We start from the raw sequence: 13,849 nt of genomic DNA on the forward strand, positions 1-13,849 counted from the left end.
CAAAGGTGTCAGGATCATAATTCACTGAAGCTTGAGCCAGTAAAGAAGAGGCTCTATCGAACTGAGAACGTGTACGTCGCTGATCTGTAGGATCACCAACAAGATCACCTGCTGCATCCCGAGTAGCACGGACCCATTTTGGAAGCTGAGGAGCTGAAGGAGGATCTTGAGAAGGTGGGGGAGGATTGTCATCCTCGCTTTCATCATCTGAAGAAGAAATATTTTCAAAAGTAGAAGAGATAGGGAGAGGTGGCACATCCGCCGAACTAGGCTTGTAGGCCGATATATTTTCAGCAAACTTTACATCTCTTCTAATGATAACATTTTTGGACTTAAGTGGAATAAGTCTATATCCTTTGACATCTTCAGAATATCCAACAAAAATACATTTTTCACTCTTAGGTTCTAAAGCTTTATGTTTCTCATCTAGAATATGGGCCCATGCTTCACTTCCAAAAACAAGAAAGTGACTTACATCTGGTTTAATTGAGCTCCATGCTTCTTCTGGAGTGATATTTTTTAAAACCTTAGTAAAAGTGCGATTTATTATGTAATTTGCATAGTTAATTGCTTCTGCCCAAAAATTAAGACCAAGTCCTTTAGATTGAAGCATACAATTAGCCATTTCCTTTAAGGTGCGATTCTTCCTTTCAGCTACACCATTTTGTTGTGGAGTATATGGAACAGTATGTTGCATTTGAATTCCATTCTTAGTGCAAAAGTTGATGAATTTGTTGTTAACATATTCTCCGCCATTATCAGATATTAGCTTAAGAATTTGATGTCCAGATTGTTTTTCAACAAAGGCCTTAAAGGCCAAGAACATGTTAAATACTTCACTCTTGAGTTTTAAGAAGTATACCCAAGTGCATCTGGAGAAATCATCAATGAAAGTTAAGATATACTTGTAGCCAGAGAATGAAACAACCGAAAGTGGACCACATAAATCACTATGCACAAGCTGTAAAGGGGCTGAGGCGTGCCAAGAGGCACGTTTTTCAAAACTATCCCGATGATGTTTTCCGAGTACACATCCGGAGCAAACACCATCTCTGCAAGATACCATTGGAAGACCTGTCACCATATTTTCTTTACATAGATTCTGAAGGGAGTGATAGTTTAAGTGACCAAATCGCTCATGCCAAAGTTTGCTCACTTCATCGTTATGAGCAACAAATACCGAGGGAAGATTTGATGACCCAAAGTTGTGAAACTTATACAACCTTGTAGAATCATCAACAATGCCAGTAGCTAAAATCTGTCTAGGATCTCTTAGGTCCTTAATTACAACATCGTGAGGTGAAAATTCAACGATTTTACCTTCAACTGAATGAGTTATCTGATATACAGATAGAAGGTTGCAGGATAAGGTTGGAACATATAATACATCATTAAATTGACCATTGTCTATATGAACAGTTCCAGTCCCTACAACACTAAGAGATCTATCATCACCAACTTATATATTTTTGGTGTTACAATCATTTAAAGAAGAAAACATGGCTTTGTTTTTGGCCATGTGATAAGAAGCTCAAGAATCAATGAGCCACTCAAGAGAATGAGAAGAAGAAGATACATTTAGTGCGTAGCCAGACCGAGATGCTTGACAACCACATGCAGAAAGTGCCATTCCTGAAGATGAAGTTGAAGTTGAAGAGTGCTCCAAATGGATGTTATGCTTCTTCACTGCTGCTTCCAAGGCTTCCATCTTCTTAAAGCATTTGGATTCTAAGTGGCCATCTCGATTACAAAAGTTGCAATGTCTATCAGTATTCTTCCTTTTGTTTTTATTTGTCGTATCATTTTGTTGAAATGATTTTTCATTTTGAGGCTGAAATTTCTTAGGACCCTTGTTTGGTTTAGGACCATTCCTTTTAGGATACAAATTCTTAGGATTCTTTGAATTTGATTGTTGTTGGGCGGCTAACGCTTTCTTAGAAGAGTTTCCAAGATTAAGAAGACCAAGGTGTAAGAGCTTTTCTTGTTCTCTTATTAAAGAATCACAAAAGGAATCAAAGGAAGGGGACTTGTAGGCTTGTCCTTGAGAAATGAAGGCTTCTCTTGTAGAATGGAAGGTGGAAACAAACATAGAATAGGCTGGTCCCAACTTAGTAAGAATGGAATAGATAAGGTTACTATCTTCTTTCTTAACCTTAACACCTTCCAAGAGAATTCTAAGGGTCTTGAACTTGGACAAAAAATCTTCAATGCAAGAAAAATTATTGGGGTCCAATGTAAGCAACTCATTTTTGAGTTGATGGGCTTTAAGTTCATTTTTAATTCCAAAAACTTTAGTGATCTGTTTCATTGCTTCCTCAAGAGTATCAAGTTCTACAATATGGAATCTAAGATTTGGAGAAATAGACATCCTTATCAACCCTCGTGCTTGATCTTGCCTATTTTCCCATTTAGCTGCCTTATCTTCATCTTTCGGTTTGGTTTCTTGGCCTGAGGTTATTCTGTAGAGACCTTTACTTCTAAGTAAATCCACAATGTAGGACCACCATTGGAAGTAGTTGGTGTTGTCAAGAATAACTTGGCATGGACTTTCCATTTTAACAGAAACTAAAGCTATAGATGCTAAAACTAAGTGTTCCAATGGAAATATCTCGAAAAATTAGGCTGGTTAAAAAAAAACGGCTCTGAAAACGGCTTCCGGATGAAGAAGTTATGGCTTTTTGAAGAAAATTTGATGAAGATGCCGACGAAGTGCGGGAATGTGCGGAAATGAATGATAATGTTATAAAAAAAATCAGCCCCCTTTCCAAACTTAATCTAATTAGCTCAACAAAAAGAAGACTTGAACTCAAGACCTCTACTCTCATAAAGTAGCTTTGGACCAAGTGAGCTAAACTAAAAGTTTAGTAATTTTTGGAAAAGAGGAAGGGGTTGTCTTTTTTTTTTTTAGTCGCTGAAGCTTTGGGCTGCGTGCTTACTTTGAGAAAGCTCTTTTTCCCTACAAAACAAAAAACACAAAACCCAACACGGACATACAAAAAAAATGAACCTTACAGCTCGAACTTAGCTTTACCCAGAAACTAAATATTTTCCTCAATGTTTCTGATTTTCCGAGATCACACTAAGGCGCAGCGGAAAAGAGCATACGCATGAGAAAAATCCTTCCTTTCTATTTTTGATTTGCCCAGATCATACAAAGTCGCGGGGCAAAGAGCATACATACAAATGAAGGTGTAGATCTGGTAATTAAAAAAAAGCTAAATAAACTGAAATAAACAGAGAGAAAATAACTGTAAACTGCAAATAAACACTGTATACCTCCAGATCTTAAAAATGACGTAGCTAGGGCTACCGGAAACTTTTTCGCGTGAAAAGAAAGGGGTTCCTCACTGTAACAGATGTTCCTAACACAATAGATCAGTCCTCTCAGCCCGAAAGTAATCAGAAATAGTAGATCTAGGAAACGACAATCGGATGCAGTTCTACCGACTTCAGATTTGGATCACCAACGGACGCGACCCTCAAATAGCTCTGATACCATGTAGGAATTTACAGCGTAAGTTCTTCAGATAGAACACCAAAGGACGCCGCTCACAAACAGATCACAAATCAATACACCAGTATTTTTGATGTGGTTAAAACCCTCAAAGAGGGAAACAGTCCATAGCCTGAGCCAACGCGGCCACTTCAGGCAATTTATTAATAAAAGAATGAAAATTTACATAAGCTTCTCTCATGGACGGTTACCCTACAAATGACCCTCCATGCTCTTTAAATAGAGATCATGGACCAATCGGGTGTTAAGCCACAGATCAAGTGTCGGTAATACCGAGGAGAGAATGAACCGTCGGATCACTACATATCGTGACCGTCGGATTGTAAGTTACAAAATGTACATAGTAAAGAAACACATTTTACCTAACTCTATACTAGACCAAGTTATACTTAACTATTTCCTATGTGTTGGAATATCCTAACATGTGGGCCTCAAGATGGTAACCTTGTTAGGCCTTGGGGACCCAGAAGCAGTTTCTCGCACTGTTGATCACGCAGATTGACGGAAGAGAGTTTCTCTGGGGGCACGCCTCCAAAACTGCTAACCGCTTAGGAGTGGTGTCAGATCCAGATTGTGGAACCCAGTGGTTTTGATTAACATAAGATAATTGACACAAAAAGGAAGGGGCTGGTGGAGTTTTCTCTCTCTTCCAATGGGACATATGGTAGCATTTGCTTGGATCCCAGGCAGGGTTGGTATTTAAAAACACACCCACTCGTCTAATTTGATGGTTTTCACACTTTCCCGACCAGTTTCCACAATTTCAACAAAGAACTTTGACGGTCTTGTAAAATTTCAGGTTTTATTTGATGGGAAAATCACTCTGTGATAGGAAAATTTCCTTTCAAATTCCATCCCTGCTCTGAGTAGCCAACGATGGTAGGTGATGTCAGCATGATGCCATCTCGTTGGCCTGAGGCCAAAAGAGATCAACACTGCTCTGGAAGGAGTTGCTAGGTTGACTAAGCGTCTGATGACATGGATACTGTCAGAGACTACTCACCCCGATAGGAAGTTGATTGGTCGGTGGACGTTGTGAGTGGTCCCACATGATAGCTTGGCCAGGAAAGAATACCTCGGTGGAGGTAAGCAGGCACAGTTAAGGAATGATATGGGAGATGAAGCGTCAGGACACAAAGGAATGACAGGCAACCTCATGGCTACAACCAATGGAGGTAAGGTCAGGTGATCCCCATGGGACATGTAGACCCGACGTTATGGTCCCGATAGGTGTGAATGAGGCCTAAGCTTATTGCGTCGATATAGAGGGATATGGGATAAGCGCTATACCTCGGTCACTTCGCATAGGAGCAAACCAGGGACACAAGGGAGTAAGAAGAGGCTAGGGATCTTGGGGCTTATCACCCAGCCTTTGGTCGTTTTACGGAGAAACAAGACTAGTGGTGTCGAACTCATCACAAAGGTAACTCAACCCACGAAGGGATTAAACAGGCTAAGCACCTACAAGCTTAGCCAATGGTCATTCGGTGACCCTAGGGGACCACTGGGATTGATCTCGATGGTGGAAGGAGGCATCAATTTGAAGGTAGTTGCAGAAGGAGGAGGAAATAAAACTTGTTATACCCCATTCCTTCACCTAGAAGAAGGGTTTGTGTACATTACAAAAATTATCTACATGGGGAAAACATAACCATTTCATAAGTAGCCCATTCCCTCATCATCAATTTCCTAAAACGGTTTCTTAATTGCTATTTTTCTATATTAACATGTCACAGGTGTAGGTAGATTCTACATGACTGAATCATGTGCTCTTCAATTCCATGAGTTTTTCCATTTAAATTTCCCTTGGAATTTTTAGTTGGATTTTCAGTGTTTTTTAACCATGTCATCCCATCCCAAATGATATTTGCCTAATTTTATTTTTCAACTCACACCAGTAAATCCAGTTCCACTTTGAATAATGAAATTTTCAATTCACACTAGTTTCTAGTGTGTGTTATATTTGGCCATGTTTACTCCTGTAAAAGTTGGAAGGATTTCAGAAATTTTCCTTGCCTGGTTTTTTGTGGGAGAAAAAAACTTGCCATATCGCCATATCTAGACAAATTATGTGCTTTGTATCTAGTTTACATTTATTAAAGAGGGGATTACTTGTGCACTCTTATATAAATGTTTCTTCTGAATACCAACTGATCATCTAACGAGTTCAGTGGAAAGATTCAAAACAATACTTGCATCACTATTTGGGTAGACAAGTTATCTGTTTCAGAGCAAACCCTTGAAGTCCTTCAAATTATATGAAATGTCGTTCAACTTTGATTTTTTGAAATTTACTTGTTGAAACAATAGTAGTTAAGAACGCACCCCTCTTCAGTATATATTAGTTCTTGGAAGTCCACCCAGCACACCGAACACAACAAGAAAAATTGAATGAAGTCCTTGCCTCCATGCCTATTCAATGTAGAAGCAGGAAGCCTGCGCATACATGAAGTGAAAATTTATTGCATGGAGATTGTGGAAGTCCACCCAACACAATGAATGAAGTAGGCAAAATTGAATGAAGATATTGAATGAAGTCCTTGCCTCCATGCCTATTCAATTAAATTTAATTCCGAAACAGGCAGGCAACCTGGGCATATATGAAGTGAAAATTTATTGCTGGGAGACTGTGGAGGTATAGGGAATGTTGATAGTCTAGGTGCTAGTCCTAAATGGAAATTTCTAATTGGTCCAAGGACGCCGAAAATTGAGCGCTTGGATTGGCTGGTGTGAAAAATGTTTTCCCACCACAAGCTCACAAAAAAAATGCCTATCGGCATAAATATTATTATAAAGTTTATTTTTTATATTATATATAGGTACATAGTCTAACTTATAGATGAAATAGACCTTTTCACTAGAATCCGGTAAAACAATTTCAAGAAAGAATTTGATTTTTTGTTGTTTAGAATGATTTTTTGAATGCATAAATGGATTGAGTATCCTATAAACCCTTTGGGGCACTTGAGTTTTACATATATTTTTTTTTCTCGATTAAGACTAAATCTATTAAGAAAAAATATTGTACAAGAGGGTACATCCCAGAGATGCAAGAAACCGGCAACCGGAAATGATAGACCTATCAACCTCGGTTCCGGAGAAGGAGTTAAGCACGCAAGGAGCTACAACATGACACTAGAAGCTGAAAGAAACAAAGTAAACTACCCTGAGAGGGTAGAGTCTTCAACACGAAGCTTTTTCCCTTTTCGTTTTTTGACTACAACCCAACCATTTTGTGGTGGTTGAGCGATTACAACTTGAAGATTGGGATCCTCCACCGGGGATCCCTCCTTGGGGAAGCCCTCCTTTTCTGAATCCGAGGAGGAGGACACATGGACACGTTTCTGAGCAATGGCTGAGTCAGAGGAAGGCGCCAGACCACCGGTGGAGGGGGCCACGGAATGAGGGGCCTGTTCCAATTCTTCATCGCTGTCTTCATCTTCAGAGCTGGAGGAACCTGGATCCACCACTGGAGGAGGAGAGCAGGGGGTCCAACGTTTGGACTTGGGCTTGGAGGCATTGGCCTTGTTCTTTTTTGCCGGGCGAGATGGGCATGTATTCTGCAAATGCCCAGATTGGTGGCAATGGCGGCACCGAAAAGCAGTATTCTCGTAGTCCAGAGTCTGGGTCCAGACAAAGTCGTTTATCTTAAGGTTGATTTGTTCTGGAAGACCTTTGCTCAGGTCTAACTCCGCACATATTCTTGCATATGAGTAGAGACCTTTAGCTTCCCGCCATAAATCTCCACAGAGAAAGCTGCCTAAGGTGTCTCCTATAACTCTGAAGACACGAGTGCTCCACAGGTGGGCAGGAAAGTTTGGAAGCCTGATCCATACCGGAGTCTTGGTAATGACTGCAGTGGCTGGATCGAAGTCTGGGAACCAAGGAGTCAAAAATAGCCCTGCATTTCCCATGAACCAAGGGCCCTCTTCTAAGGCCTTTTCATAGTGCTTACTGTTATCAAATAGAACAATGAAATAGCCTTTCGAACAGAAAAAGATCTTACAGTGATGAGTCCAGTTTGCATGGATCCATGCGTAGAGATCCTGAGAACGCGGCCACAATCCGTTGAATCTGCAGATGATGGCTCTTTCAGCAAAATCTTGATGTTGAGAGGCTAGATCTTCATGGATGAATTCAACAAAGGGAACTTCTTCGATCTTGTCAACCAAGAAGACCTTAGATTTAGGGGCTTCCGGAGGTTTGGGGTTCTCAGAGTGGACTGCATCTTTGTATGAGAAAGGCCTGGTAGAGGAGGATTGCCCCACTGCACCCCCCCTTAAACGGAGGGTCGCCGCCACCAAGCTATTCCTGGAAATGCTGTAAGCAGAGAGAGGAAGAGGGTCTTCAAGTTGTTTACCTTGAGAGAGAAGACGCAGAAGGCTTGACGGAATCCCCAATCTGCATTCTAGTTTTAGTTTGAGTTCCTGCACCAGATCTGAAGGGCTGACCCATTGCATGATGGTTCTGCCTGAAGGCTGAGAAATTAGAATCTGAAAGGAGTCAGATACAGGCCTTGATCCCATGCCAAGATGATTACAAATCTCTGGATCTGGCCATAGCATGGCCTGTTCTGCCTGCTGGATGACCGGATCTGGCCTGTCGTTGTTAGATCTGAGGCTACGAATGCCTTTCGGAGAGCAGTTGTTCGCCCTAGATCCATATGGGGACCATGCGAGTGATGAGGTCAACTGCTCTGGTTCGTGGCAAGAGCACACATTTATCTGACCGGCCGAGACCCTAATGGCAGGTGCATGTCTTCCGTTAAGGCAAGGGGACTTCGAGCTGTAATTTCTGCGGCCTTCCTGAACGCTGGGCAGCTTTGCGTGAAGGGCGACTGTGATAACCTGCGCGGCCGTGGGATGAGATCGAAGCCCCAGTTTGAGTCCAAACTGAGCATCTGCGGCCTGATAGGTCAGCTCTTTGACCGATCTGCTGCAACAGAAGAAAACATGGACGGTTTTGGCGCTGGATGCCCTCTGATCGAACCCTGACCCCGTCGTCGCTGCTTCTTTCTCTAGCAAGCAATCATCAAGTGACGAGCCATGGGTATCTGTGCAGAGTTCTGTCCGTCTGATCTGAAATGGTTCTTCCTCCTCAACGGCAGGGAGCCGATGCAAAACGGAGGCCGAGGGCACTGAGTCGGCGGCGGCAGATGGGTTCAGCTTCAAGAGCTGCGATCCCTGTGTAGAACTCACATCCGCGTCTGCGACAGGGTCGAACATGGGCCAGGCGGCGGCCGAAACAGGGGAGGCAGCAGAGGAGCGGTTAGGGTTCATTGTCAACCCCTACTTCGCTCGAGTAGTTGGAATCACTTGAGTTTTACATATTAGACAACTTAAGCTCAAGTTTTTAAAAATATTGAGTAGTTTTTAGTTAAAATTAACGAGAAAAAATGTTGTGAAAAAGGTCATTTCATCTATAAGTTAGAATGAATATATATATATATATATATATATATATATATATATATATATATATATATATATATATATATATATATATCTATATATCTATATATATATATATATATATATATATATATATATATATATATAATTCATTTAATTATGTCGAAGGCATTTTCTCTATGGGATTTCTATGTCACAACACTATTCATGCGAGCCAATCTGAGCAACCCATTTTCATCCTCCTCTGGCGGATAAAAAACGTACGCATGGAAAGGGTTTTGTTGTGGTCATTGTTTGGTTGATCACTAATGGCGAGAAACTTCCACGGTTTTTCATCTTCACTATCCATCTCATGGACCTCAAGCGGCTCGGGCTATATGTGAGCCTAATCTTTCATTGTGGTTTCTTGCGCTTCAGTGGTGTCAGCTTGAGGACAAGAAATATGAAGGGAAATTCAAGGGTGAGTAGATGTTGGTTGTCTTGTTGGGTACTCACGGGAATGAAAGTGTTTTCAAAGGCATGGAACTCAAATGCAGCTATAGTGCACTTCATGTCAAGGTACAACAAGTGAACCATGTGTGGCTTCATGATGTAGATCAAGGAACTTTGACATTTTAGGGGAAAACAGTAATAGATTTTGTAGTAACAGTGCCCAAAAACAAATTGCTAGGGATAAGGTGGTCAAACTCCACTGCAGCTAGTTGGGTGAACAGGAAGGTGGAAACCTACTTTCCAGACATCAACTTCAAAGGAATCTGTGTGGGTAGCAAGGTTCTTACTACTATTCCCAGTGCTGCCTTAGGTGTGTTGTCTACCATGAAGTTCTTGCAATCTACTTTGGTGGCAGCCAATCTGGACAGGTAGATCAATGTTTCCAGTCATCATTTTTTTGACATCATCTTATATTCCTTTCCACCCTCTCAGGCCTTCTTCAATGGGAGCCTTAAGTCGATTCTTGTGCTCATGCTGGATTTTCTATAGAAAACTGATTCTTTTCTCATGCTCAACATCTATCCCTATTATGTGTACACGCAAAGCAATGGAGTGGTGGGATTGGACTATGCCCTTTTTTAGCCCCTCCCCACTAACAAAGAGGCAGTGGATGCCAATACAATGCTATATTACACTAATGTTTTCAATGCCATGATTGATGTTGGATACTTTGCCATGGCCGACTTGAATTTCACAAACATTCCAATGGTTGTGTTTGAGACAGGATGGACCTCAAAGTGTGTCTAGAGTGAACCTCCTACCATAGATGACAATGTCGACACTTATCATAGTAATCAAGTTAGGCATGTCCTCAACAACACAAGAACTCCTAGGGATCCTGACATACTAGTCAATACATACATTTATGAATTATTCAACAAGGATATGAGATCAAGTCCTATTTATGAGCAGAATTGGGGACTCTATATGCCGATAAATATCTAGTGTACACATTACATTTAATAGATGTTGGTACAATTCTTTCTAATGACATTGCCATTCAGACTTCTTGAATATCAATGGAAGTGGTTGACCCTAAACTTGTCCAAGTTTCTTTGGATTGGGCATGCGGTCCTGGCCAAGTTGATTTCTCTTCTTTTTTGTAAGGCCAGCCCTGCTACAATCCTAATAATGTTCAATAGCATTCTTCCTATGCCTCTCATAGTTACTACCACAAGACAGGCATGGAAATCATTTCTTGTGGCTACCATAACCACTAATAACCTAAGTAAGTTGGCTTTTCCAATCCTTGAAAATATAGTGCAGAACCTAGTGTTGTTCAGTAGAGAAACATTCCTGGTTAAGTCTGCTAGTCATATGCTCATGTTTGCACTAAGAGAAGCTAGGTGCTCTCTAAGTGAAAACAAAACTGATTATATATACAAGATTGATGATAAAAGAAAACTGATTAGATACACATACTAGATCCTTTAAGTGCAAAGAGGTTTGTATTGATTTTTTTTCCTCGAGGTACTTAATAGTGGAAGATAGGAAAAATAAAATTGATAATATATATACACTGGATCTTTTATGCATGGAGAGATTTGTACTCAATTATTTAATTTTGTTGGGAATTTAATAAATCAAGGGAATATATAGGTTTTCACTCAATTATTTATTTTGATCCACTTGGACACTTAATAGATCCAGGGTTCCTATGAATCTGTGTTAATAATTTCATTAGTTGAACATAGGTGGTTTTTAAGTATGCTATGGAGTTATCCAATGAGTTCATTTCTTTAATTTATTTAACTTTATGTGTAATGGTATATTTGAGTCTTTTTTTCCACAATTTACTTTCCTTTGAAGCAAATTTCTTTCCATGTATTGTTTATATTTGTTTGATATGATACATATCAGATAGTTTCAAAACAAAATGAACTACCTATCTGCAGAGAATTTCTTGTGATCTCTTTTCTTTCTCGAACCAAGCCTTCAAAGAAATCAATAAAAGATTAATTGATATAATTTGTTTGTATGTTTTGTCAGTCATGGCTCATGTATTTATCCTACAAGGCATGAACTTTTATGAGATTAAAGTTGATTGAATGTTTTGGTATTGATCATTTCTGGGTCTTTTTCTAATCAACATTTGTCCAGTATGGGAGAGCTTTACTACTTTCATAGTTGTTGTCCTTCATTTCTCTGGTTTCGTAAAATAAGATCTAAAATGAATATTAATCTTGCTTTTACGATTTTATTTAGAGTGGAAACTCAGCTTGTTGTTTGAAAAATTGGTTACAATATTGGTGCAAATGGGACTTTGGCCAAGGCCACGAACACCAACACCAACACCAACACCATTATGTTTAAGCAGTGGTGCAGTGCAACTTCGCTTTTCACATGTTGGCCTATATTTATTTCCCTTCTTCTTTGGACTACATTATTTTTCCAATGAAAATTCAATAGTGCAATGGATTGGAATCATTGTTTCCCTTAGGACCGACAGGGCTAATGGAATTCAATTAAAACCTGATACACGTGGGTTCAACATGGCTCCCAACTCCATCGAATTAAGGTGTGATCAAGTGTCAACTAATAAGAAACCAACTTAATGGACGAAATTTCCATTGAATTAAAGAACGAAAATAGCATCGACGACTGCATCTACGCTGTGGGAGACAACATCGTGGCTCCTAGCTTCGACCTTAGCTCCACCGAAGCATACGATCCCGCCATTGACGAGTGGCGCTCCATTTCCGACACTTCAGGAAGGCTTAATGGTAGGAATTTCATCAGGAGGTACTGTAGCCACAATAATTAAAGTGGAAAAATGACCAGGAACTCAGGGAAATTGATTGTAGTTGTATTTCCAAGTTTTGGTGAGCGATATCCATCAATTGTTTTGTTCGAGGCCATATGGGAGGAATGCGAGAAGATGCAACCAGAAGCATGATGTTTCCAAGCAGTAATTCTTAAGTGTGTCAAAATGCATTCCTTGGGTTAATTATTTGTGTGCAATATTACTTAAGTTGTGGGAAAAAAAACAAAGTTTGTAGGAAGCATTATTATCCACCACACCACATCACTAACTACAATTTTTTTTCAAATCAAAATTAATTTAAAATGTAAAAATCTTTTTTGCTTATATGGTTCATGGTTTGGTACAATGGAATACACTAGCGAAATCTGAGAGAATATCATTGATGCATGGGAAGCATAGGTAGTATGTGGAACAAACTATTTCAACATCTTAGATATTTTATATTTATATGGGTCTTTAAATATGTAAAAGAGGAAACCAAAACATTGCAGGGAACTATAAAACTATCATCATCAATCCAGTGTTTTCCAAACTCATAATAGATATTACAAATGAAAAATACATTTAATGAGAAGAGAGAAAAATGACTAAAAAATTGAAAGGAAAAGTTTTTTGTTACCAAAGCTCTCCATCACCTCACACTTGGGCACGCAAGCGCACACACATAGAAAAGAATTATGACACTGAAGCTAAAGAATTATGGGGTTTTTTTGTCAAGCTGAAAGCAACTTTCAATGCCTAGAAAAGAATTATGAGGGCTTTTTGTCAAGATCAAAGAAACTTTCAATGCCATCTTGAGGGAGAAACTACAATAGACATTGATTAAAATGGTGTTCCCAAATGGTTGGAAGGTAGTTGTAATAACTTGCCTATATGAACATGGAAAGAATAAAATTATAACCACTTAGGGTTTTTTTAAAGAGCTTCAATAATATTCTCTAAAGCATCCCTTTGCATTCCACATTATTCCCACTCCCTCCTATCGGTGTTCCTTTGCACCTCTCGGTGCAATTGCTAATTTATCATTATATTAGAACGAAATAATATAAGAAATTTTTAATTGTATTAAATTGAAGTAATATAAAAAAATGATTTTTTTCCTTTATTAAAATCTAATCACACAATTCTCAATAAAATACCAATATTTATAAAAATAACCAATATCCCTACCACATACCACTATACAATATTTTTATTATTATTATCCAATTTTAAGGTCAGCCAAGCCAAACACCTAATTGGTGTATGAGAACCCCTTGTTTGTGGGACAATGGACCCACCTTCGCACAACGATTTGATTGCTAAGTCTACGAAGGCATACATACTCTACCCCCCTCTGGTTTTTGAACCTATGACCTCATAGGAGGAAACACATGCTCTTAACCATTAGGCCCACTCAAGTTGTATTGAATATTAAATATTATAAAACATATTATATAAACCAAAGATTCTACTTATTTAATATCAGATGGCCTTGTCCCACAATGTCGTCGAGCATGCAGACCAAAACAATGGAAAGACTTGGAAAGGGGAAAATAACAAAAAATATTAGCATGCTATCACATTTAGCTTAACAGTGGAAAGACTTGGAAAGGGGAAAATAACAAAAAAATATTAGCATGCTATCACATTTAGCTTATAGAACTCGATGCCACGAAACCGCCCTTT

General features: G+C 39.4%; 1 pseudogene; it reads left to right on the forward strand.

Annotated features, from left to right (window-relative positions):
• The first annotated feature begins 9,367 nt into the window (after positions 1–9,367).
• On the forward strand, positions 9,368–10,637 carry LOC149240389 (glucan endo-1,3-beta-glucosidase 3 pseudogene; annotated as a pseudogene).
• The last annotated feature ends 3,212 nt before the right edge of the window (positions 10,638–13,849 follow it).

Source organism: Pinus tabuliformis, chromosome 8, assembly GCF_031772625.1.
Source record: "Pinus tabuliformis cultivar Carrire ecotype Pingquan chromosome 8, CPIR1, whole genome shotgun sequence".
In the NCBI taxonomy this organism is placed as follows: Eukaryota; Viridiplantae; Streptophyta; class Pinopsida; order Pinales; family Pinaceae; genus Pinus; species Pinus tabuliformis.